Here is a 27,764-nt window from a genome sequence, read left to right as displayed (position 1 = left end):
GCAGGGAGATGCATGTACAAAAAGAAGAGTTTGCTTTCAGCACATGGATTAGCAAAGTGGAGCAGACATCATAAGCAAGGAGATTTACAAGAACAACAGTTTGCACACAGCATATGCCATAACACAATAGGACACAAGCAACAGCAGTCTTGCAAAAATACATAACAGGCAAAGAGAACAAAATAAAAAACCTTAGAATGAGCCTTGTTGATATATGTGGAAAACAACTTAAAAAACTTAATGATTTAAGTTAATTAACTTTTTACCTTTCCTTTTCCTCCTCCCTGTCTGCTTCTTATTTCTCCACTTGAGGGTGTAATCAATTCTTGATTTTATGTATATGAAATGAATACTTTTGGTAAGGCGGCTGGAGCACAAATTTTCTAATAATGATAACAAAGTTTGGGAGACTCTTCCCCAGGAGCACTTTCTCCATGGAGCCACAGAGCCTCCTCCACTTCCACAAAATGCTCCTCTGCACTTTTATGTGGTATAGACAGCTCCCCAAACTCAGTATTCAAACTTCTATTTTCAGCTTTCAAAAACAAAACAATTTACTATTACTGTCTAACTGATAACTCAAATCTAACAAATTCTCCTTGCAATTTTGATGATTGTGACTTCAAAGAAGTTTTGCAGCTGTATATATAAGAGCATTCCTTTCAACTAGTGGCATGCTTTCTACCACTGTATCTTCAAATTCAGTCAGAATCTGAAGTAGCCAAGGGATACTCTGGTTCCCAAGTTGAGATTATGTCAAGAAACTGTGACTCATCTGCCTTGTAATTACTATATGATGGTAGTAAAAAAGATCATGGGTCATTATTGACTTTAAACCATTCATGAAAATGTATGCATATATCCAAGCCATGTTTACCAAAATCAGAAGCCTGGTCAAAATTTTAAAAATCTTAGATGATACTCATTGCATTAAATACATTGACACGAAGTAACTTCCTTTACAGAACTGTGAGACTTTGTTGCTCCTGCTAACAAAATGTTTCTCAATGAGAAATGTAGTGCTTAATCCTTTAAGAACTGTGATGGTATACTGTTAATGTAAACCTCCTCCTCCTGATCTTTGCATCAGTTACTATGGTATTGTGATGATCTTCCTTCCAGATTGTTGAACTGTCTGTTGTAGAATGTAGATGGTGTCCCTGTAAACTACACACCGCGTAATGTAGTGGTTAGCACGCTCAGCTCACAACCCAGAAGGCCCAAGTTCGAATCCCAGGCGCGGCGAGGCAAATGAGCGAGCCTCTTAATGTGTAGCCCCTGTTCACCTAGCAGCAAGTAGGTACGGGATGTAACTCAAGGGGTTGTGACCTCACTGTCCCGGTGTGTGGTGTGTAAGTGGTCTCAGTCCTACCTAAAGTTTGGTCACTCTGAGCTCTGAGCTCAGAGTTCCCCTACAGAAAGAGCTCTGAGCTCTTTTTGTAGGGGAATGGCTGGCTGGGTGACCAGCAGATGACTGTACGTGAATCACAGACACCCTCAATGACACATTTACCTGAGTTGTCCCCACCAACCACCCAGTTCTTTAAATATGGAAAGTGTTACACACTGTTTACATACTTTAGTATCATAATCACTATACTAGTATATTAATCCTAATGCTATTACCTCACTGACAATCTTAGCACAAAAAAATAGCTCAATAGTTTTCTATTTCAATTTTACATTTGCCATCTTACGTTTTTCCCATACCCACAACTATCCTGCTCAAGGGATTAACAGCAATTATAAACCTTATGTACACTCTCATTATTCATACTAAAAACATATCTTGAAATATTTGTTCACATTGCTCATAACGGAAGTTAACATTCTGGAGTCATATGTGAATCTTGGGCCAGGCAGAGATGATCTGAGCTGTGTATCTTTTCATGCTGTAAGCTACTTTACCACAACACAATTTGCAAAAAACAAGCATTTTGGTAACTGAAAATTAAGAACTGCACAAAATTAAGTTATGAATATGGTGAAATATTAGTATATAAAGAAATGTATGATTATGCATAGACAAGTGGAGGCATGAGTTGGTTTATTATATTTTATTTATTCACTTATCATTATTATTATTATTACTCTTATTATTATTATTACTATTATTATTATTATTATTATTATTACTATTATTATTATTATTATTATTATTATTATCATTATTATTATTATTTATTTTGATTTTTTTTAGGAAGAAAAGATTACAGCACATGATTTTTTTTCTCATCTTTGTTTTTAATTCAAGCTTGATAAAGTTAGATTTAAAGAGAGAAAGAAATTGATCCTTAAATAGTGCATAGTCAATAGGGAGGTTCATGGATGGGGATGGTGGGTGTTAATAGGTAGGTATGTTTTATACAGGGACTGCCACATGAAGCCCTGATGTCTTCTTGCAGCTTTCCTTATTTTTTCATGTTCTTAGGAAATGGTTATATGTTAGATAATAATGAGAATTATGAGGTTACTGACTGGCACCTGCAAGCAAATATATACTAAAATTAAAGTTCATCATATAATGTAATAAACACATATAAACTTTAATAAGGTTATGAATATCATTAGTCAATATTTAGGATCTGTTGTTTATTAATTATTTCATCATGAATTTCATTTAACTACATTCACTACAATCAAATTAAACAGTACCAAACATAACACAGCTGGGCCAGTACAGAAACGTTGTGTAATATGTACCTGAAGTTAGCTTATTTGCAGAAATCAGAGCTGCATTCTTCAGCAGATATGTTGTGCAACCGGTGTGCTTGGTCAAAATATTCTAGGCAGACAGACTGCCTGTGCTTCACACAAGGCTTGGAGCCGCTGCAATCATCTGGAATCATATTGAAATTACAAAAATTTTTACTTGAATTTTGAAGGTACAATGAAAATGTTTTAATAAGACAGAGGAAACAAGTAATGAAAATATGGTTCATATTCATATTTCAAGAACCAGTATGAAAATAATAATTGCAGAAAGATAAATGCTCAGAAATAGTTTTACCCACTCATATATTGCAATATGCAGATATATTGACACCAGCTGCCATACACAATGTTTGCTTATTCATAAACATAATGCCAATTAGAACATAAGAACATAAGAAATAAGGGAAGCTGCAAGAACCCATCAGGCCTACATGTGGTACTCCCTGTATGAAATATACCTACCTATTTCTGCCTATCATCCCCATTCATAAATCTCTCTAATCTTCTCTTAAAGCTCACCAATGACTCAGCACTAACAACTTGATTACTGAGTCCATTCCATTCGTTTACCACTATATTTGAGAACCAATTCCTTCCTATCTCTTTTTTAAACCTAAATTTTTCAAGCTTAAACCTGTTATTTCTTGTTTTGATCCTAAGATTTTTGCTTATAACCCTTATACCACTTAAACGCTTCTATCAGGTCCCCTCTTAACCTATGTCTCTCTAAAGAATAAATCTAACAGCTTCTATCTCACTTCATAAGGAATACTCATCCCCTGTATCCTTTTAGTCATTCTCCTCTGTACTGATCCTAATAAACCTATATCCTTCCTGTAATGTGGGGACCAGAACTGCACAGCATAGTCTAGATGAGGTCTGACCAGTGCCAAATATAACTTTAATATTACTTTGGGCCTTCTACTTTTAACACTCCTAAAAATTAATTCTAATACCCTATTTGCCCTGTTTTTGGCCTCTATGCATTACTTTCTTAGACAGAATTCAAAGCTAACTATAACTCCTAAATCTTTTTCATACCCTGAACTTACCAGGGATTGTTGTATATTGTGCACCTACTGTGTGAGTTTACTCTACTTATGCTAGGTACTTTGCATTTGGTGATATTAAACTGCATTTGCCATCTGTCCGTACATTCATTCATCCTATCTAAATCTGCCTGCAAGGCAATGGCATCCAATTCTGATCTAATTAATCTACCTATCTTTGTGTCATCCGCAAATTTACTAACATCACCACTAATTCCACTATCCAAGTCATTGATATATATTTAAAACAACACTGGCCCTAATACTGATCCCTGTGGCACTCCACTAATTACACGACCCCACTCAGATTTAGAGCCGTTAATTACAACTCTGTCGCCTGTCGCTTAGCCTTGACTTTATCCAGTGTAACACCTTCCCATCTGTCCCATGCACCTTAACCTTTCTCAGGAGCCTCTAATGGGGTACCTTGTCAAATGCTTTACTAAAGTCCAGATATAGGATGTCATAAATATCACCATTATCTGTTGCCTTGTAAACTTTACCATAAAAACTTAACAAGTTCATCAGGCAAGACTTCCCCTTCGTGAAGCCATGCTGTGACTGATTTATCAAGTTATGTTTGTCTAAATGTTTCCTAATGTTCTTCACTATTATTGGCTCCATTAATTTACCTACAACAGAAGTTAAGCTGACAGGTCTATAATTAGATGTTAAAGTTTTATCTCCTTTCTTAAAAATGGGTACTACATTAGCCTGCCTCCACATTACTAGTACCTCACCTGACTCAAGTGATTTTCTAAAGACAGAAACTAATGGTTCACTAATAACCTCTTTGCATTCCTTAAGTACTCTGGGACATATTTCATCTGGTTCTGGTGTCTTGAACCTTTTTAGCCTATTTATCTCCTGTTCCACTATCTCCTTAGTCCTTAGTTATGGTAATATCTATCAGCTCATTTTCTTCTGCTCTAAACATCTGCTCACTATTTGGCATTTCCTGCATGTTTTCCTGGATGAAGACAGTTAAAGATACTCACTCAGAATTTTACAAATCTCCTCCCCAGAATTAACCAGCTCCCCATCTGCTGCCTTTAATGGACCTATTATTTCCCTATTCTTCATCAAATATACCTGATAAAATCCCTTGGGGTCTGTCTTCACCTGGCTGGCTGCTTTTAATTCATAATTCTTTTTAGCCTTCCTTGTTAACCTCCTGACCTCTAATTCATTATATTGTGGTCTTAAAACTTTTTCCCCTGCCTTTAATCTCTTATATATACTTCTTTTCTGCCCTATGTAGTGTTTTAACCAAACAGTCATCATTTAGGGTAATTTTTCTGGGATCTTATTGCTCTGTAAGGGATGTTTGCTAACTGTCCTGTATGTAATTTATCAACAAAATGTTTACACAACTCATCTACATTTACTTTCCCTAATCTTCTCATCCCGGCCCCATCCATCCTCTCCACTCCATCTCCTACTTGCCTCGACCTCACCTTGCCCATCTCAGTATGACCTCCAACATATTCACACATATCTCCCCCTCTCACCCTCCTCCAACCGTTCCGGACACTTCTTCCCTTCTCTTGTCCTACACCCTCACACCTCACCTCACCTCCCTCATCCTGCCTTATCTCTCTCAACTCCATTCTGAACCTTACCACCTGCTGCATCCATTGCCAGTTGACTCCTTGGAGGTACCTTTCTAATCCCTCAAAATCTGCTCTCCTAAAGTCAGGTATTTTACTAGTGTTTTTGCTTCTAAAAGTTTCCTCACATTTTAATTTGTACCTAATTTCACAATGGTCACTGTTACCTACCTGTCTTCCAGTCTCTACCTGCATGACTGCTTCCTCCCTGATAGAATTTAATCTAGAATATTATTCCCCCTTGTGGGTTCTAAGATTACGGTACCTGTTTTAAAAAATTATCCCGAATTACCTTAAGAAATTTCTCTGCTTCACTGTTACCCACCGTCAGGCTCCAGTTGATATTGCTAATATCAAAATCTACCACACATACCTGACTGTACCTGCCTGCTCTATTTATTTCCTGCCATAGTGAGGTGGTTTGTACACTAATCCCAGTACTACTGACTGTGATCCATCCTTGATATCTACCCATATCGACTGTTTTGCTATCTGTTTTAATTCTACAGTTAATGCAACAATGTAGTGTGTCTCTAACATACAGCACAATGCCTCCTCCTCTCCTGTTTTCCCCTGTCTTTATAGATTAGAAATTTAGAAATCTTAACCTCTGAATTAAATACTTTCCCTGACATATCTAACCAAGTTTCAGTTAAAGCAATGATATCAAGGTTCTCTACACACGCTATTCCTCTAAGTAAGTCTATTTTATTCAAAATACTTCTACAATTTGTGTAGTAAACACTTAAGCTATTCCTCACCTTTGGCAAGCTAGTTACCTTTCTATATTTACTTAATTTGTCCTTCATTTCATCCTCACAAATCCTCCCTCCCTCCTGACTAATGAAAAAAAGCACTGGAGTAATTACATATACACAGCTTAATATGATACACAAAGTACATATTTTTATCCTGCTTCAATGAGGATGGCCATTTACCTGGTACTCTGTACTTGTGTTTCACAACACATTTCACTTAAAATTCTTTGAGCATGCTAGATATCTTATTACATAAGACATTCCTGTAATATGCATTTATCACTCACACCACAGTATTTAATTCATCAAGCAAAAGTTGTGACTGGCAGCATCAGCTCAGTATTTTCTGCTAATGACTAAAATATCTCTAAAAAATGTTACATACTTTCTGGCGTGTGTGAGGAATAAATGTAGCTGAACACCAGGGAGTGCACGGCTTTTCTTACCTCACACACAGCAACAGAGGTGAGAGCAATCACAGGCCGCCATGTCACAGAGGTCACATATTGGTGGGCTCGGGTTTTGCTTACATGCTTCGAGCAGAGTCGACGGTGCTGCCCTCTGCAGATTTTTTCATAGGACTAACCAGGGATTGGCTCTCACCACTGGGGTAACAATTCCTTCTCTCTTAAGCTTCCTTGACTTATACCACTAGCTGGGCTGCTTGGGCTCAGGTTCTGACTCCTGACTGGTTGGAGAATACTGAGTCGATCCGGCTTCTGATTGGCTGTTGGTAATTTCAATTGGTGGATGCTGCTGCTTCCTCAAGGCTTCTGTTTGGTTGGTGGAGTGAAAACTTGGAAGGGCTTTGAGGTCTTGGGCTTGGAGATTTAGTGTTGAATTGTTCTCTTTTAAATAATAGTGATTCTAAGATGGTGAGGCGTTTTTCATCATTGCATGTTGTGAGGATGTAAGTATTGTCTTCTAGAATTTTTCACACACACACAAACACACACACACACACACACACACACACACACACACACACACACACACACACACACACACACACACACACACACACACATTTGTGTGGCAGAGTGAGATGAGTGAAGAAATGGGTCTGGGGGAAATCCCAGTGACTGAAGAGGATGTCCAGAAACAGATGGAGGGACTAGACATTAGGAAGGCCCCTGGACCTGATAGAGTGTCAGGATGGATACTAAAAGAGTGCAATCAGCAGTTGACATGGGTAATACATAATATTATTGAAAGCTCCCTAATTGAAAGCAGAGTCCCAATTGAATGGAAGAGAGCCAACATAGTGCCAATATACAAAGGTGGTAGTAAAGAGGAGCCCTTCAACTATAGACCTGTGTCTCTAACAAGTGTGGTGTGCAAAATGTGTGAAAGATTGAAGGATAAATGGATGCAGTACCTAGAAGGAAATGAAGTGATAATAAAGCAACAATTTGGATTTAGGAGAGGGAGATCGTGTGTTACAAACTTACTGAGTTTTTATTCTAGAGTGGTTCATATAATGCAAGAAAGAGATGGATGGGCAGATTGTGTTTATTTAGACCTGAAGAAAGCCTTTGATAAAGTGCCACACAGGAAATTGTTGTGGAAGTTGAAGCATAATGGTGGGCTAAGGGGGGGCCTGCTGAGATGGATGGAAAATTTCTTGACAGAGAAATGAGAACAGTGGTAAAAGATCAAAAATCATCATGGAGGGAAGTCATAAGTGGAGTATCCCAAGGCTCAGTACTTGCACCAATCATGTTTGCAGCCTATATAAATGATATGACGGAGAGTGTGAATAGCTACATGAGCCTTTTTGTGGATGATGCAAAGTTGCTGAAGAAAGTTGAGAGTGCAGAGGACAGTGGAATGTTACAAGAAGACCTGAACAAGATATCAGAGTGGAGTTATAGATGGGAAATGGAATTTAATTTAAAGAAGTGTAAGGTAATAGAATTTGGAAAAAGTACAAGAAGAGTAAAAGGAAATTATGTGTTGAATGGTGTAAGGTTGAGTGGAGCAGAGGAAAAGGATCTCAGTGTTACAGTGACTGGGAACCTGACTCTGGAGAGACACATTAGCAAAATTACAGGAGAAACCTATAACTTGTTGAGAAGAATAAGGCAGGCCTTTGCATATATGGATGAAGAGATGGTCAGGAAGATGATCGTGTCGCTGATAAGACCTATACTAGAATATGCAGCAGTAGTGTGGTCGCCATACAAGAAAAAGGATATAAGGAAGTTGGAGAGAGTTCAGAGAGCAGCTACAAAGATGGTACCAAGTATCAGGGACTTGTCATATGAAGAGAGACTGGAAAGGCTACATCTACTAATCTACCAATGTTGGAAAAGAGGAGAGAAAGGGGAGACTTGTTTGCGATATATAAAGCATATGAAGGAGTAGAGGAGGTGGACTGGAGCGACTTAATGGTCTGGGATACACAGGACACTAGAGGACATGGGAAGAGGCTGAATAGGAGTGCTTGTAGAAGAGATGTCAAAAAGTATAGTTTCCCATACAGAAATATTGATGTATAGAACAGTCTGGATGAGGAGATAGTAAATGCAGAAAGTATACATGGATTCAAGGCTAAGTTGGATATTAAAAGATATGGAGATGAGGCAGCATGAACATACCTCTTTTCCCATAAAGCACAACTAGGTAAACTAGGTGAATACACACACATGCACACACACACACACACACACACACACACACACACACACACACACACACACACACAAACCCACTGGCCTCATGGTTCCACTTGAAAAAGTCTCTGAGCCAAGATGTGCAGCTATTTATTTGTGATCAAACCTGCAAGAAACCATAACAGAACAACAGCTATTGAAGAAGGTTCTAGGACCAGAAATTGCACTCCAATGACAATGACTAGCTTCGGCAAAGTCATAAAAAGTCTTAGTAAAGAGAATAAGACAAAAAAAAATAAGGCATCTTGAAAAAGAAAATTTGTGTTGAATTAGCTATCACATTCAATGAAATATATATATATATATATATATATATATATATATATATATATATATATATATATATATATATATATATATATATATATATATATATATATATATATATATATATATATATTGGCTTTGCCCCAATTAGTCCAGTATAAGGACGGTTTACTGCATATATATATATATATATATATATATATATATATATATATATATATATATATATATATATATATATATATATATATATATATATATATATATATATATATATATAGTGTGAAAACAACGGTAGAAGATGGCAAGAGATGCAACATTACAGCAATGAGAAGGAGGCTGAAGACTGTCAGTCAGAGGAGAGAAGTTGATAAGATGAAAAGCTTTTGATTCCATCCTGTCTAAAAGAGTGGTATGAGTGGAACTGCCTCATACATGTGAGGTGTACTCCATATGTGAATGGATAAGGACCCTGTGCAGAGTTAGCAGTTGGAATGAAGGAGGGTTGTTGAGAAAAACTGGCAGAGATGACAAAGAATGCCTAACTTCATAGGAGCTATTTTAGCTAGAGATGAAATGTGAAGTTTCCAATTTAAATTATAAGTAAAGGACAGACTGAGGATGTTCAGCGTAGAAGCGGGGGGCAGTTAAGTGTCATTGAAGAAGAGGGGGTAGTTGTCCGGAAGGTTATGTCGAGCTGATAAATGGAGGAATTGAGTTTTTGAGGCACTGAACAATATTAAGTTTGCTCTGCCCCAATAAGAAATGTTAGAGAGATCAAAAGTCACGTGTTCTGTGGCTTCCCCAAGTGAAATGTTTACTTCCTGAAGGGTTGGATGTCTAAGAAAAGATATGGAAAAGTGCTGGTTGGTATCATCAGTGTAGGAGTGGATAGGACAAGAAGTTTGGTTTTGAAGGTCATTGATGAATAATAGGAAGAGAATGGTTGACAGGACAGAACCCTGAGGAACACCACTGTTAATATATTTAGGAGAACAGTAACCTTCTACCACAGCAGCAATAGAACAGTCAGAAAGGAAACTTGAGATGAAGTTACAGAGAGAAGGATAGAAACTGTAGGAGGATATTTTGGAAATTAAAGCTTTGTGCCAGAGTCTACCAAAAGCTTTTGATATGTCTAAGGCAACAGCAAAAGTTTCACCAAAATCCCTAAAAGAGGATGACCAAGGAAAGGCAGAAGATCACCAGTAGAGTGGCCTTGATGGAACCCATACTGGCGATCAGATAGAAGGTTGTGAAGTGATTGATGTTTAAGAATCCTCCTGTTGAGGACAGATTTAAAAACTTTATAGAGGCAGGAAAGTAAAACAATAGAACAGTAGTTTAAGGGATTAGAATGGTCACCTTTTCTAGAAACAGGCTGAATGTTGGCAAACTTCCAGCAAGAAGGAAAGGTAGATGTTGACAGACAGAGTTGAAAGAGTTTGGCTAAGCAAGGCACGAGCACAGAGGCACAGATTTGGAGAACAATAGGGGGGACCCCATCAGGTTCATAAGCCTTCCAAGGGTTTAGGCCAGCAAGGGCATGGAAAACATGACTGTGAAGGATCTTAAAGGGTAGCATGAAGAAGTCATAGGGTGGAGATGAGGGAGGAACAAGCCCTGAATTGTCCAAGGTAGAGTATTTAGCAAAAGTGTAAGCAATGAGCTCAGCCTTAGAAATAGATGAGATGGCAGTGGTGCCATCAGGTTCAAATAAAGGAAGGAAAGATGAAGAAGCAAAGTTATTGGACATGTTTTTGACTCAGTGCCAGAAATCACAAGGGGATTTAGATCTTGAAAGATTTTGACACTTTCTATTAATGAAGGAGTTAAGTAGTCAAAGAATTTCTTTCTAGTCAGAGGAGTTAGGTGAGAGGTATATAGCACACATAAATTTGGTCTGAGAGTGACTCTGTAGTCATAGTCAGATGGTGGAAAACTCAGAAGATTCAAGAGCATGGGCACGAGAGCAGGTTAAGTCACTGCACACATAGATCCAACATCCAGCTTTGGATTGAAAATGAAGAAAGAAAAAGTAGGAAGGAACAGAAAAGGGGCTACTATCAGTTGCCTCAGACATCTGTGTTTCAGTGAGAAAAAGAAGATGAGGTTTAGTAGAGGTGGTGTTCCACAGATTGAAAATTGCATCTAAGACTGTGAATGTTGCATAAGTTAATGAGGAAAAAGTTGAGGGCGGGTGTTGAGATACTTAGGATGGATAAAAGCAGTCTGATGTGGGAACATTTGTGGTCCCCTCCCCAGATGTGGACTCCAGGGCTGGCACAGATGTTACCATAATAAATATGCTAAACAAAAAAAACTATACAGAGCAGCAACAAGATGGGTAATTAGGTCTCAGAATATCATACAAGAAAAGTTTAGGAGTGTTACAGCCTCCCAATTTGGATAAAAGGCATAAAAGAGGAGACATGATTATGTTGATGAACTGTGTGATGAAGAGAGGAAAGGTAGATGTAAAAGAGTTGCATCAAATGTTACTGTATGTAAAGCGTATGTACCTCATGTCATTATTCCTCGGCATTCATAAGTGAAATGTTCAGTAGTTTTCTATTTGCATGAAAACATGTAATGTGTGTAAGTATCAGTATTCAATGCTATATTAAGCACCAAAGCTGATGCTCACTTGTTGGTAGAGTGTGGTTGACCCACTGGTCGCCTGCAGGCATCACTCACGGCCAAGTCGCGCTCAGACAAAGACGGGCAGGATGGTGACCGAGGTAAATACTTTAATTTTGTAGTAAAAACTGATTGTCATAGTGCCAAGTTGATTGCATGTATTGTTAATGAATATTGTAATATGTTGAAAGTGTTTAACCCATACGCTTCGGGCGACGGGAATTCCCGCTCGGGCGGAGGGCTTCGGGTGGCGGGAGTTCCCGTCCTCTGCTGTCCCGCCAAGATTTGTACTCCCGTGACGTAATTATTATTTCCTGTGGTTGATGGCATCCCTGCCCTACGTTTCACGCAACTTCCCAGAGCACTACAGACCACTATGGCGGACAGACATGCTGATAATGATTTCCCTGTGTCTTGATGCGTGGAGGAAGGGAGCGCGCCAGCGGGCCCCAGTTCCTCTACCCCTATAATCAGGGAGCGCACTAAGCCACCGCATGTGGTAAATTTGAATAACAGTGGTATCCTAAGAGCCTTGTTCGATGAGACGCTTTCTCCTTTGGAGGAGGAGTTATTTATATGAGTGTCAAACCTGCGTAATATGTAGCCTAATGAGTGCATATATTCGATAATTGTACTGTGTTTATGAAAGTTTTTTTTTCATATGATGACCAAAAAAAAAACATTAAGTTTCGCAAGGAGTTATGTATATGAGCATCAAACCTGCGTAATATGTAGCCTAATGTGAATAATCGCGCTGGTATGAGAGAATGCATGCTGTGTACGTGGTGGCGCGGGGAGAGGGAGACCCAGGCCAAGGTCAACAGCACCCGCACGAACAAGTGCGCTCGGCTTGGCCAAAAGTAGCACCTCTTCCCAACATCATATCTCTGCCGGGCTGCAACCTAGACAAATTCAATTTATTTCATCGTGAAGAGGAAGGATTGGCAGTGAGATAACACTAAAAACTACTATGTTTTCGTTTGAAATTACCCCACAGGGTACTGATGAAGAACACCTATTTTTCTGAAATTTATCAATACTGCTCGCGCGCTGAGAGGATGACAATAGTCCTCTAGCCCGAGGTCTATGGGTTAATATCAGTGAATAATGTTATTTTGTAAGAAATTGAGACCAAGAACTTGTTCGCAGTTCTTACAGTCATCAATAAACGTCAGAGAGAGAACTGCCTTTCCTCGACCCTACAATGATGGGTGTGATCAGTAAAACAGATCACCTGAGAGCCAACTGATGCCCAGCCGGTGTGGCTACAGTAAGAACTCGACCTACAAGCAAGAAATTGGCTCCATGTGAAACCGTAGCAAGAGTGAGTCACAGGACAAGGGGACGCTGACATAAGCCTATAGGTTGACCTCTGAGGCCCTGGGGTCAGCTCTACCCTTGACGACAACCACTCCCTTCTACCAACTGTGCCTCACCACCATTTTGTAGAACCCATGGTCACAGGCAAGAAAGTATAATAGTATGTATGTGCACTGAACTGAGTAGCCTAAGTGAACAAAAATTATCCACAATTAGCTAGTATTAGAGTGGTAATTTTAATTGCTCTTTCATTGTCTCAGTATTGACACAATCAAGTTGTTAGATATGTCTGATATTGAGGAAATTAATGCCGTAGATGGCCTTAGGGAAGGTGAGGGTGAGCAAGTGGACAAGGGTCAAGTTTGTAATGAAGAAGTAAGTGTCAGGGGATGTGTGCTAACTGACAAAGGAAGAGAATATCAAGTCAGTGTAACCAAGGGAAGGGCAGAGTCCTGTAAGCGTAAATGGAGCAGTGTTGCCAGCAAAATTAAGAAAGGACTAAAAATCATAATTAGCGCCTTTGAATTAGAGCCCATGTCAAGTGAAGTAATAGAGGCATTTCATCAGTATTATGTGGAATACACAAAACTGGTGGAACTAGAGCCAGAAAAGTCAGAGGAGCTAAATGAAGAGCTGGAACACAACCAATGAGTTCACCATGAAATATTAGAAAGTATAGAATGTAAAAGAAAAGAGTTAAAGAATGACAAAGGATCAATTTGTTCTAGCAAACGGTCTAGGCATTCTAGAGTCTCATCTACTTCACGTTCATCAGCACAAAGAAAGCAAGAAGCAGCACCAAAGGTAGCCAGACTTAGAAAGGAAATGGAATATCATGATAGTTTAGAATAGGCAGAAGTTAGGTTAGCTAAGACAAAGGCAGAGGCAGAAGTTAGGTTAGCTAAAACAAAGGCAGAGGCAGAAGTTAAGTTAGCTAAGATGAAAGAAGAGGCAGAAGTTAGGTTAGCTAGAAACCAGGCAATGTTCGCAAAGAAAAACAAAGAGATTTAGCAGTCACTAGTGCAGAACTTAATGCTCTTAGCTTAGTTGAAGAAGAAGTAAAAATGCTTCCAGGTAATGATGAAAGTGTAGAGAAGCAAAGTTATCTTCAACAATACATAAAGTCACAAAATGAAATGAAAGCACAAGCAATTGCAAATCAACAATGATTTGCATGTGACAATGCCATGCCTCACAAATATGTTACATTCCATGACCCACAGGAACCTTCTTGCAATAGAGATAATGAATTGATGACAAATGAAGTAGATGGACAAATATTTAGTGAACCTCAAGCAATAAATCTCAACCCTACAGCTCAAAGTCTTGTACCAAGCTCACGTAGACACACTCATAATGTCAACATGCCTAATAATGTGAGACAGAATCATCAATCCTTTTCCCATCCTGGGGGAACCTTTGTAATTAACATACCTGATCCCAAGTGGAGCCTCCCTCCAATAGAACCTAACACTTTTGATGGAGAACCCATGGAATTTCCAAGTTGGTTGAAAAACTTTGAAACTTATGTAGAATCTAGAACTTCTATTAGTAGAGACTTGCCTACTTAGACAGTATAGAACTGGTGAGGCAAAGGATGCCATTAAAATGTTAATGCACTTTAACTCTGATGCTGACTATATGCAAGCAAAGAAAATTCTTAGGGATAGATTTGGAAACAAAAGCATCATAGCTGATGCTTACACAAATAAGTTAATGAATTGGCTACCAATCTCTCCGCATAATGGTCCAGCATTAACAGCATTCTCAGATTTTTTGAAGTGCTGTTTAGCTGCAATGAAACACACTTCTCATTTGTCATTTCTGAATGACCCGAGAGAGCAGAGAAAGGTGCTAGCAAAACTTCCTGAACATATTGTTCATGACTAGAGAAAGCAAGTAATGATATATCTTGATACTAACAGTAATAACAATACTCCTAGTAGTGATGAAGAGCACCACCCACCCTTTGAAATGTTATGTGAATTTGTCCAGAAAGAAGCAAAAGGAACAAGCAATCCCTTTGTTTCCTGGAATTCAGTAAGTAGGGAAGTAAATGACCGGATCAAAACTCAAACAAAGGCAACCAATTGGAAACCAAGGGAATCAAACATCATGACAAAGAATAGAGGGAGTAGAACTTTCATGGCTAAAGCAACTGAGGAAAAACCAATGTGGTCATTCCAAAGTAAAGTAAATGTACAAGCCAACAAACAGTATCCCAAGGACCAGGAAAGGAAAGGATGATTCTGTCACTACTGTACAAAGGATCATGATTTAGATGAATGCAAGGAATTTGCCAAACTTGATGGTAATACTAAGTACAAATTTGCAAAAGAAAAATGATTATGTACAGGGTGTCTTAAAATGGGTCACAAGGATTGTAGAAGGAAAGTTTGTAAAGTATGTCAGAGATACCATCCCACAGCTCTTCACAATGATGACAAGACAAGAACTGAGAGCCAAAGGGTGCCAGAACAAACAACTCAGCCTAAAGGTGGTAAACCCACAGTAGTAGCAAATAAGGTCAAAGTGACAGAATCAGTGACACATGACATGCACACCATGATAGTTCCTGTATGGTTGCATCATGTTAGTAATGAAGAGAATAAAGTTTTAGTGTATGCCCTGCTGGATTTTTTTTTTTTTCATTATTATGTAGGAAGGACACTGGCCAAGGGCAACAAAAATCCAACAAAAAAAATGCCCACTGAAATGCCAGTCCCATAAAAGGGTCAAAGCAGTAGTCAAAAATTGATGAATAAGTGTCTTGAAACCTCCCTCTTGAAGGAATTCAAGTCATAGGAAGGTGGAAATACAGAAGCAGGCAGGGAGTTACAGAGTTTACCAGAGAAAGGGATGAATGATTGAGAATACTGGTTAACTCTTGTGTTAGAGAGGTGGACAGAATAGAGGTGAGAGAAAGAAGAAAGTCTTGTGCAGCAAGACTGCAGGAGGAGGGGAGGCATGCAGTTAGCAAGATCAGAAGAGCAGTTAGCATGAAAATAGCGGTAGAAGACAGCTAGAGATGCAACATTGCGGCAGTGAGAGAGAGGCTGAAGACAGTCAGTTAGAGGAGAGGAGTTGATGAGATGAAAAGCTTTTGATTCCACCCTGTCTAGAAGAGCAGTATGAGTGGAACCCCCCAGACATGTGAAGCATACTCCATACATGGATGGATAAGGCCCTTGTACAGAATTAGCAGCTGGGGGCGGGGGGGGTGAGAAAAACTGGCGGAGACGTCTCAGAACACCTAACTTCATAGAAGCTGTTTTAGCTAGAGATGAGATGTGAAGTTTCCAGTTCAGATTATAAGTAAAGGACAGACCAAGAATGTTCAGTGTAGAAGAGGGGGACAGTTGAGTGTCATTGAAGAAAAGGGGATAGTTGTCTGGAAGGTTGTGTCGAGTTGATAAATGGAGGAATTGAGTTTTTGAGGCACTGAACAATACCAAGTTTGCTCTGCCCCAATCAGAAATTTTAGAAAGATCAGAAGTCAAGCGTTCTGTGGCTTCCTTGCATGAAATGTTTACCTCCTGAAGGGTTGGACGTCTATGAAAAGACGTAGAAAGTGCAGGGTGGTATCATCAACGTAGGAGTGGATAGGACAAGAAGTTTGGTTTAGAAGATCATTAATGAATAATAAGAAGAGAGTGGGTGACAGGACAGAATCCTGAGGAACACCACTGTTAATAGATTTAGGAGAAGAACAGTGACTGTCTACCACAGCAGCAATAGAACAGTCAGAAAGGAAACTTGAGATGAAGTTACAGAGAGAAGGATAGAAGCCGTAGGAGGGTAGTCTGGAAATCAAAGCTTTGTGCCAGACTCTAGCAAAAGCTTTCGATATGTATGGAAATGTTTACATTGAATAGAATGTTCTAAAATGTTCCAAAAAAATCTAAAAGTTTGGTGTAGAACATTCCGGAAGATTTGAGAAATTTCTTGCTAAATCTGGTCAGTTGAAGAATGATGTAATTAAAAAAAAAAAATCCTTAGAACACTCTGTATTCTTTCTTTCATTGTTTTAACTTATTTGTAACATTTCAAAAGCAATTAGATAAGCAATTGAGATTTTGCGAAGGTCTTTACCTTACGTGAAAACCAATAGTAACCCATACTATAATGAAATAAAGCAAAAATGTAAATTCATTGTTCTAACCATAAAAGCAAAGTTTTAGGATCAAAACTTTTTTCTATTTTGTTTAGATGGAAATAACTGGAAAATTATGGTTTGGAGCCAAAGAAAAGACAAAAGTAAAATTTTGTTACATAGTGTAATGACAAGCAATTTTGTGCCTTTATAGATTATAGGAAAGCTTTTGATTTTTTAGAAAGAACATCACTATGGTTAAAGATATTAAACATAAATATTAATGGAGACGTATTACGTGCTATTTAAAATATGTACTCAAACGCTAAATCTTGCAAAAAACTAAATAATTGTATATCTAATTTTTTGCCCCTGTGACATCGGTGTTAGACAAGGTGTAACATCTGTCTCCACTATTTGTTATTTTCCTAAGTGACTTTAAAACCATATAAATAGAACTTTCTGGGACTGAAATTTATACATGATACCTTGAGCACATAGGACTTTAAAGTGCACCTAAGGTTATACTGTTTACCATATACTGACGGCACAATGGTATTGGCGGAGACGGCGCCGCAGCTGGAGGAGGCGCTGTATGATGTGCACAAATATTGTGGTAGGTGGGGATTGCAGGTAAATGTTCAGAAGACGGAAGTACTTATATTTTCAAGAGGGAAAGTAGGAAGATTTAAAGCATTTAAATTTGGTAATGAAAACAGCAAGGTGGTACATGGGTATGTATGCTTAGAAACAACGGTTAGTTATAATGGATCATTTCACAAAGCCAAGGGTAAGCAAATAGCTCACGCAAAAAAAAAAAAAAAAAAAAAAAAAAAACTGTTTGGGTTGTTCAATAAAATAAAGAAATATAATTTACCAGTTGATGTTTTTATAGATTTATATGAAAAATTCGTTGTTCTGATCATGTTATATGGGTGCCAGGTCTGGGGTTTGAGAATAACAGGCAATTAAACATGACATAATAATTTCATGAGGAGGTTGCTGGGGCTGAATGAATCAACACCTTTATGGATGGTTTATGGTGAATTTGGGGCCAAAACAATTCATGAATATATTGATAATAGATTTGTTAATTTTTGTTTCAGAATTGCATCTGGAGATAACAACAAAATATCAATTTATATATGTTCATTCAGCAGTTGTATAATCAGAACAAATTATACCTTGTCTTATGAGAGTAAATAATTTGTTGAAAATAGCGGAATGCCCATTATATTAATTAATCCAAGGTGTATTAATGGTATTTACTTAAAGGAAGTTTATAAACTTAGATAGTGACATCTATAAGCAAAAGTGGAAGAAAGAAATGCATAATAATTTAGTTTGTTTCAACTATAAGATAATGACTGAAAATAAAAGAAATTGAAAGCTATCTGCTGAGACTACCCATTAGATATTCAAGGTCGTTGTGTAAATTTGTATGCGCTTATCATGATAATTAATTACCGATTATGAGAGGCATGTAAATGTACATAGTGAGATATGAAGGGTGTAGGAGATGAATTTCATTACTTTTTTTAATGTTCCTCTTTTCTTAACATACGTGAGCAGTATTTAAAGCCCTATTACTATGTTACTGCCCGAGGGGGCAGCACTCAGAATGATGTTAAATTACACTCATACGTCGACTCAATTACATTTTATTCGGTCAAACCTGGAAATATATTCCCTATCAGTTACATGATTCACATAATATAGTATTCTCGTGCCTCCCCAGACGGAGATATATAGGAGAGAGCGTTGGGCTTCTCACGGATCAGACCCTTCCTCCCCCCACCCGCCACCCCGGCCACCCGCCGCCACATTCCCGTCAAAGGGAGGCGACAGTTACTTAAGTATATCATAATCACTAAACAGCATGTTACAGTATAGGTACATATAACACTTAAGTATTCTGGGTCGTGGAGAGGCAGAGAAGAGAGACGAAGGTCGTGCCTATAAGGGAACAGACAGGGTTCTACCCCTTCGGGGCTTCAACTCCCTCTGGGTGGTGTGACAGGTCAGCAGAAAGGATGCCCGGTGTTTACAAGATGCGATATGAAGGAACCTGTGTCCGATTAAGCCTTTCCCTCTACTCCTTCCACTGCCTTCCTTAATGTCTTCTCTATCCCCCTCCTTCTCTCGCTCTCACTCTCTCTCTGGAGGAGAGGGAGGAGCAAGCCCAGAATCGTCCAAGGTAGGTGTTTTAGCAAAGGTTTGAGCAAAGAGTTCAGCTTTAGAAATAGATGTGATAGCAGTGGTGCCATCTGGTTGAAGTAGAGGAGGGAAAGAAGAAGAAGCAAAGTTACTGGAGATATTTTTGGCTAGATGCCAGAAGTCACAAGGGGAGTTAGATCTTGAAAGGTTTTGACACTTTCTGTTAATGAAGGAGTTTCTGGCTAGTTGGAGAACAGACTTGGCATGGTTCCGGACAGAAATATAAAGTGCATGAGATTCTGGTGATGGAAGGCTTAAGTACCTTTTGTGGGCCACCTCTCTATCATGTATAGCACGAGAACAAGCTGTGTTAAACCAAGGTTTAGAAGGTTTAGGACAAGAAAAAGAGTGAGGAATGTACGCCTCCATGCCAGACACTACCACCTCTGTTATGTGCTCAGTACACAAAGACGGGTCTCTGACAAGAAGCAGTAGTCATTCCTAGGAAAATCAGCAAAATATCTCCTCAGGTCCCCCCAACTAGCAGAGGCAAAACACCAGAGGCACCTTCGCTTAGGGGGATCCTGAGGAGGGATTGGAGCGATAGGACAAGATACAAATATGAGATTGTGATCGGAGGATGAGCAGTCTGATGCTTCATTCATCAAGGAAAGCACTCTGAATAAATTGGGAGTTAGCGGACCATCAGTGTCACTTAATATCCACACAATAAGTGGAAAACAAATCACTGATTCTACCAAAATTCATGGACTTAAAGTGAGAGGTTATAATGAAGAAGTGGAAATATCAATCCATTCAGTATATTCAACAGAAAACATTTCAGCTGGACGGAGTCAGATACCAAGGCCTGAGACTGCTTGTGACTGGCCCCACTTAAAGGCAATCTCTGACAAATTAATGAAATATGACCCAAATGTTGACATATGACTCCTCATTGATCTTGATTGTGCAGAAGCCATTATGACAGAAGAGCAAATAGCAGGTGATAGCAAGAAGCATCCCTATGCTCGTAGGACAGAGCTAGGTTGGGGGATCACTGGTAGAATCTCACCCCATTCAAGTCCACTGGAGGATACAGTGGTAGTCTACGGAACAGTGACACAAGAAGTAGAAATCAATGGAGAAAAGAGGGTTAATTTCTTAGTGGTTCCCACTAAAACCAAAGAGATGATTAATCCTTCTCAAGTGAGAGATATGTTTGAACTTGACTTCAGTGATAGAAAGTCAGCTGATACTCCATTATCATATGAAGATAAAAGGTTTATGGGTAAGATGAAAGAAGCAGTACATCAGCTGAAGGATGGCCATTATGAGTTGCCCCTTCCTCTTAAAGATGATAATGTCAAGCTTCCAAACAACAAACTATTAGCAGAGCAGAGACTCAAAAAGTTAAGAGCTAAACTTGAAAAGGATAATCAACACAAAGGTGATTACAAAGTGTTCATGGATGATATGATTACAAAGGGTTATGCAGAGGTTGTACCAACAAAGGATTTAGTTAGGAATGATGGTAAGGTCTGGTACATTCCACATCATGGAGTCTATCATCCGAGAAAGCCAAAGAAGTTGAGAGTTGTCTTTGACTGTAGTCCAAACTACAGGAACCAGTCATTAAACAGTCACCTGTTACAAGGCCCAGACCTTACCAACAAACTTATTAGAGTGTTGTGTAGGTTTAGGCAAGAAAGGATTGCACTTGTATGTGATATAGAAGCAATGTACCATCAAGTGAAGGTCAACCCAGAACACAGAGACATGTTAAGATTCCTTTGGTGGGAAAATGGTGACGTTAATAATGAGATAGCTGAATACAGGATGACAGCTCACCTGTTTGGAGCTACATCATCTCCAAGTGTAGCTAACTTTGCACTTAAGAAAGCTGCAGATGACTACGGGTGTGGATCTGATGCAGCCAAGTTTGTAAGAAACAACTTTTATGTTGATGATGGTTTGAAGTCAGTAGCTACAATGGATGAAGCTGTCACTCTTATTCAGCAGAGCAAAGAATTATGTTACAAGGGAGGTTTTAACCTTCATAAGTTCTTGTCAAACAACAAAGATGTATTAGCTGCAATTTCTCCTCATGAGAGAGCAGATGGAATTAAAAGTTTGGATTTTAGTAAGAATAAAGACACACTGCCTATAGAAAGAACTTTGGGAGCTGAGTGATGCATAGAACCTGACACATTTCAATTTAGAATAAAGCTGAAAGACAAGCCACTCACCAGGAGAGGCATTCTGTCAACAGTGAGCTCTATATATGATCCATTAGGTCTAGTGTCACCTCTCATACTGACTGAAAAGCAAATTTTACAAGAATTATGTAAGAATGCAGTTGAATGGGATGATGAGGTGCCAGATTATGTCAAACCTAAATGGATAAAATAAATAAATAAAATAGCTGCACAAACTAGATCAGTTAAAGGTACCTAGATGCTACAAACCTGATGACTTTGGGGAAGTAGAAAAAGTTGAACTCCATCACTTTTCAGATGCCTGTCAAGAGGGATATAGCCAGTGCTCATATATTAGATTAATTAGCAGGACTGGCCAAATTCATTGTGCATTAGTAATGGCAAAGTCACATGTCACACCTCTAAAAACCATGACAATTCCCAGACTAGAACTAGCAGCAGCAGTGGTGTCAGTTAGAATCCATAAACTCTTGAAGGGAGAACTTGAGTATAATAATGTGGAAGTATTTTGGACAGACAGCAAAGTAGTCCTTGGTTACATTGCAAATGAAGCAAAGAGATTCCATGTATATGTTGCTAATAGAGTAGAAACAATTAGAGATCACACTTCACCAGATCAGTGGAAATTTGTAGAGACACAGTATAACTCAGTAGATCATGCATCTAGAGGCATGACAGCAGATGAATTGTGTAATAGCAAGATCTGGTGGAACAGCCCAGAATTCCTTTGGCAACATAGGAAAATGGATAGCCATTCCCAGTACAAGGTCATAAATGAGAATGATCCTGAAGTGAAGAATGCCATGCTGTAGGTACACAACAGCCCACAGATATACTAGAAAGACTTAAGTATTTTTCTGATTGGTTTAAAGCAAAGAGGGCAGTTGCTGTATGCCTCAAGCTTCTGAACAGCTTCAGAAGCTGTTTCCCTTTACTAAAGTAAAGGGAAAAACATATAAGCCAGTAAATGTAGCAGAAGTGTCAGAAGCTGAAAATGTAATTATAAAACAACTGCAAGCAAAGGCATTCCAAAAGGAGAAAAATGTACTGAAATCATCTGCTAACCATAATTCTTTAATTAAAGGGGAAAATGGCAAGGGAACAAAACTGATAGACAAGACCAGTTCCCTCTATAAGTTAGATCCCTTCTTTGACAAAAATGGTATCATGAGGCTTTCTAATCTGACAGATGAATCCAAACATCCAGTCATCCTCCCCAAAACATCACACATAACCCAGCTGATAATATGCCACCATCACAAAAGGACAAATCATCAAGGCAGGGGCATAACTTTAAATGAAATCAGGTCATGTGGATACTGGATAGTAGGAGGATCATCCCTAGTATCAAGGCACATTTCAAAGTGCATTATCTGTCGAAAAGTTAAAAAGTACAACATAAGGACAGAAGATGGCAGACCTGCCTATTGACAGACTAGAACCATCACCTCCTTTTACATACTCAGCAGTAGATTTCTTTGGCCCTTTCTATGTCAAAGAGGGGCGTAAAGAGCTTAAAAGATATGGAGTGCTCTTTACTTGCATGGCATGTAGACCTGTGCACATAGAGACAGCCAACAGCATGGATACAAGCTCCTTCCTAAGTGCATACCATCTCTTTGTACGATGAAGAGGGCCAGTAAGACAGTTGAGATGTGACCAAGGAACTAACTTTGTAGGAGCCAAATCAGAGTATGAGAAATGCTTGAAAGAATTAAATAACAATAAAGTCAGACAAGAACTCATGAAAGATCAGTGTGACTGGATTGTTTTTAACATGAATGTACCCAATTCCAGTCACATGGGAGGTGTTTGGGAGAGGAAGATACGCACAGTGAGAAATGTACTCTCTGTGTTACTTGATCAGCATAGTACCCAGTTAGATGACTAAGATCTGAGAACCTTCTTAGTTGAAGTGGAAAATATAGTTAATGGTCGTCCCCTAACCGTGGACCATCTTAACTCCCCAGAAAGTCCCACAATGTTGACACCCAGTAATTTGTTAACTATGAAAACAAAGGTAGTACTGCCTCCTCCAAGCATTTTCATTAAGAAGGACCTGTACTGCATAAAGAGATGGCGCAGAGCACAATACCTAGCCAACCAGTTCTGGTCCAGGTGGAAAAAGGAGTATGTGCAATTCCTACAACTTAGAAATAAGTGGACAACACCAAAGAGGAATCTCAGTGTAAATGACATAGTTATCATCAAAGATCAGAATGTAACAAGGAACCAGTGGAAACTGGGAAGAGTAACAGAAGTATCTCCTGATCATGATGGCCTAGTAAAAAAGGTTAAGGTCCTGGTTTCAGACTGTAATCTCGACAACCAGGGAAGACGCACAAAGGCAAACAGGACCATCATACAGAGACCAATACATGGTCTAGTATTGCTGTTAGAAGGTAATGCATAATAATAGACCGGAGCATCCCCACCAAGGAGCCAGTGTAACAAAACATATTATGTGCTAATCTTAGTTTTAAGATACATATTAATGTTAATTTAAGGTAAATTGTTACACAGTTTAGGGGAGCCATGTTACTGTATGTAAAGTGTATGTACCTCATGTCATTATTCCTCGGCATTTATAAGTGAAATGTTCAATAGTTTTCTATTTGCATGAAAATGTGTAATATGTGTAAGTATCAGTATTCAATGCTATATTAAGCACTGAAGCCGATGCTCACTTGTTAGTAGAGTGTGGTTAACCCACTGGTCACCTGCGGGCATCACTCACAGCCAAGTCACGCTCAGACAAAGATGGGCAGTATGGTGACTGAGGTAAATACTTTAATTTTGTAGTAAAAACTGATTGTCATAGTGCTAAGTTGATTGCATGTATTGTTAATGAATATTGTAATATGTTGAAAGTGTTTAATATCAGTATATAATGTTATTTTGTAAGAAATTGAGACTGAGAACATGTTCACTACGTACATTAGAGTACGATGTAGAAGACGAGGTGGAAGAGTTCCAGTACCTATGGTGTTGTGCGGTAATGTACGCAGTTTAAGAAACAAGATTGATGAATTACATGGACTTGTAAGATGGGATTGGTCCTTTAGAGAATCTTCTTTGATATGCTTAACAGAGACTTGGCTCCAAGAAGATAAAGATCCTGACTCTGCCTTTACTTTAGATGGTTTTACGTTAATGCGAGGTGATAGGACTGTTGATTCAGGCAAGTCGAGCGGGAGTGGCGTTTGTGCTTACATCAATAGCAAATGGTGTAGTGCTGTTTCCATGTACGAGAAATGGTGTAATGGTAATATTGAGTATATAGTACTATCTCTGAGGCCTTTTTATCTACCTCGAGAATTTAACAAAATATATCTTATTGTAGTATACATCCCTCCGAGTTCTGATGCAAAGGAGGCTGAGAATATTCTATCTGAAGTAGTTAGAAAAATAGAAAATAGTGATCCAGATGCCATTAAGATTATAACAGGTGATTTTAATCACTGTAATTTTAGGAAAAGTATCCCGCATTTCCAACAATTTATAAGTTTCCCAACAAGAGATGATAAATTATTAGATCCATTCTTTTGTAATGTTCGAAATAGCTATGTGGCCAAGAAACTAGAGCCATTGGGCGTCTCTGACCATAATATGTGTCTGCTTACGCCAGTATACAGACAATTATTGAAGCGTAGTAACCCAGTTGAAAAATTGATACACTCGTGGAACAAAGATGTAAATGATACCCTTTTAGGATGTATGGAAACAACAGATTTTAATATTTTATATGACAGCAGGGACTCTCTAGACAAAAATGTGGATGCATTAAATTCCTATTTGCACTTTTGCATAAGCAATGTTGTACCTAAAAAGAAAGTTAGATGTTTTCCAAACAACAAACCATGGGTTACAAAGGAACTAAAAGAACTAATAAATAAGAAAAAATATTGTTATGGCATAAATGATAAAACTTGAGCAAAAAGTGTTCAAAGGGAAACTGATACAGCAATTAAAGTATGTAAAGATAGATATAAACAAAAGGTGGAAAATATGTTAAAAAAAGACACAAAGTCAGCATGGAATGGTATTAAGCAGTTAACAGGTATGCCAAAAAGTGCAGGTAATCACATTGTTAACAATTCTAAGGATTTTTGTAATGAACTCAATGTTTTTTATTCCAGATTTGATAAATATGTCTTTTCACAGGAATCTTCTGTTATTATCAATCAGCTACAGAATACAAACGACTCAAAAATTGTAATTTCAGAGGCAAATGTACTTAAAAGTCTACAATCAATTAAGATAGGTAAAGTGTCAGGTCCAGATAAGATCAATGGCAATTTCCTGAGAATGTGTAAGGAACCTTTAGCTCCAATTTTGTGTAGGATTTTTCAGCAATCACTTGATGAAGCTTACATACCAGCAATATGGAAAACATCTGAAGTTATACCGATACCAAAGAAATCACCGCCTATGTGTAAGAATGATTATCGCCCGGTAGCTTTAACATCTGTCATCATGAAATGTCTTGAAAAAATAGTTAAAGATATATTGTTAGAGCAGGCTACCCATTTCGTAGATAATTATCAATTTGCTTATACCAAAAACCGGTGTGTTGAGGATGCAACCCTGTCTTTCACTGACTATGTTTTAAATTTTTTAGATAAAGGAAATACCTCCAGTTTTAAATGCTATGCTAGGATCCTCTTTGTAGACTTTTCGAGCGCTTTTAATACAATTCAGCCTCACCTAATGATGACTAAATTGAAAAACATGAACGTAAATTCTAACTTGATTTTATGGATTAATAATTTCTTGACTCATCGACCACAATATGTCAGCTTTCAGGGTGCAAAATCGAGTGTCGTCATTACAAACACAGGTGCTCCTCAGGGTTGTGTGTTGTCACCCATGCTTTTTACTATATACACAAGTGACTGTGTGTGTTGGGATGTGAACTGCCGTTTGTTTAAGTATGCTGATGATACTGTCCTTGTGGGTCGGTGTGGTAATGATGACACTGCATACTGAGAGGTGGAAAAGTTTGTGGACTGGTGCAGCAGCAACTTTTTAGAGTTAAATGTAAAGAAAACAAAAGAGATGGTCGTAGACTACAGCACTTCATTATGTGATCACCCTCCTCTGTTTGTAAATGGTGAGATGGTGGAGCGAGTCAAGGAATATAAATACTTAGAAACAATAATTGATGATAAATTTTCTTTTAATAATAATGTTGAGACACTTTACAAAAAAATCAATTCTACAATGTATTTTGTAAGGCAATTAAGTAAACTAAGAATTGACAGAAAGATTATGGATATATTCTATTCAGCAATAATACAATCTGTTCTTTCGTTTAATATAACTTGCTAGTACGAAAATTGTACCATTGAATTAAAAAACAAACTTAGTAAAATAATGAAAAATTGTGGGAAACTTGGGGTTGAGAACATCATCCCTCTTGTAGAAATTTATAAGAAAGCAGTTGTCCGGAGATGTGAGGTAGTACGACATGATCCCATTCATCCTTTAAACCAATATTATCAAATGTTACCCTCTGGAAGAAGGTTGAGGTCATTATACTGTAGAACATCAAGATATTCAAGATCTTTTGTACCTAGCAGTATTAAAATGTTAAATGAACAACAGACAATCTACCAGTAGCACAGACCGGGTTTGTTCCTGTGGCCTGTAAATGACCAATGTGTGTGAGTAGTACAAGGAGTGTATGACATATGTGCGGTTTTATCACTTTTACTGAGAGCTCATGAAGCAATTTTCATGTATTATACGTGACAATAAAGTATTTATTATTATTATTATTATTATTATTATTATTATTCACAGTTCTTACAGTCATGCCTACTTCATCAATAAACGTGAGAGAGAACTGCCTTTCCTTGACCCTATGATGATGGGTGTGATCAGTAAAACAGATCACCTGAGAGCCAATTGATGCCCAGCCGGTGCAGCTACAATATATATATATATATATATATATATATATATATATATATATATATATATATATATATATATATATATATATATATATATATATATATATATATATATCTTTATGTGGTTGCAACTGCCTCGTGTGAACAGGCCCTAATGTATCCCTTGAACAGTCCACAGAGATTGATCTGAAGATGAGGCATAAATCTTTAGCCATGCAAGGATTCAGCCAGCTAGGGATTGAACCTCCTGACCAGAACACAAGGAGAGTGCTTAAGACAGTGGGACTATAGTGGTCATTAGTTCCCAGATCACTATGGGGCCTTCATACTCCCAGTCACTACTTGG

General features: G+C 38.3%; 1 protein-coding gene across 5 annotated transcripts in view; it reads right to left on the bottom strand.

The window, feature by feature from the left end:
• Window positions 1–27,764, bottom strand: part of LOC135092390 (extended synaptotagmin-1-like) — a 124,747-nt gene that overhangs the window by 77,834 nt on the left and 19,149 nt on the right. The window lies entirely within an intron of this gene.

The sequence above is a fragment of the Scylla paramamosain genome, chromosome 40 (assembly GCF_035594125.1).
Source record: "Scylla paramamosain isolate STU-SP2022 chromosome 40, ASM3559412v1, whole genome shotgun sequence".
Lineage (NCBI taxonomy): Eukaryota > Metazoa > Arthropoda > Malacostraca > Decapoda > Portunidae > Scylla > Scylla paramamosain.
Note: the sequence above shows the minus strand (reverse complement) of the source record. Positions and strands in the feature narration are given on the sequence as shown.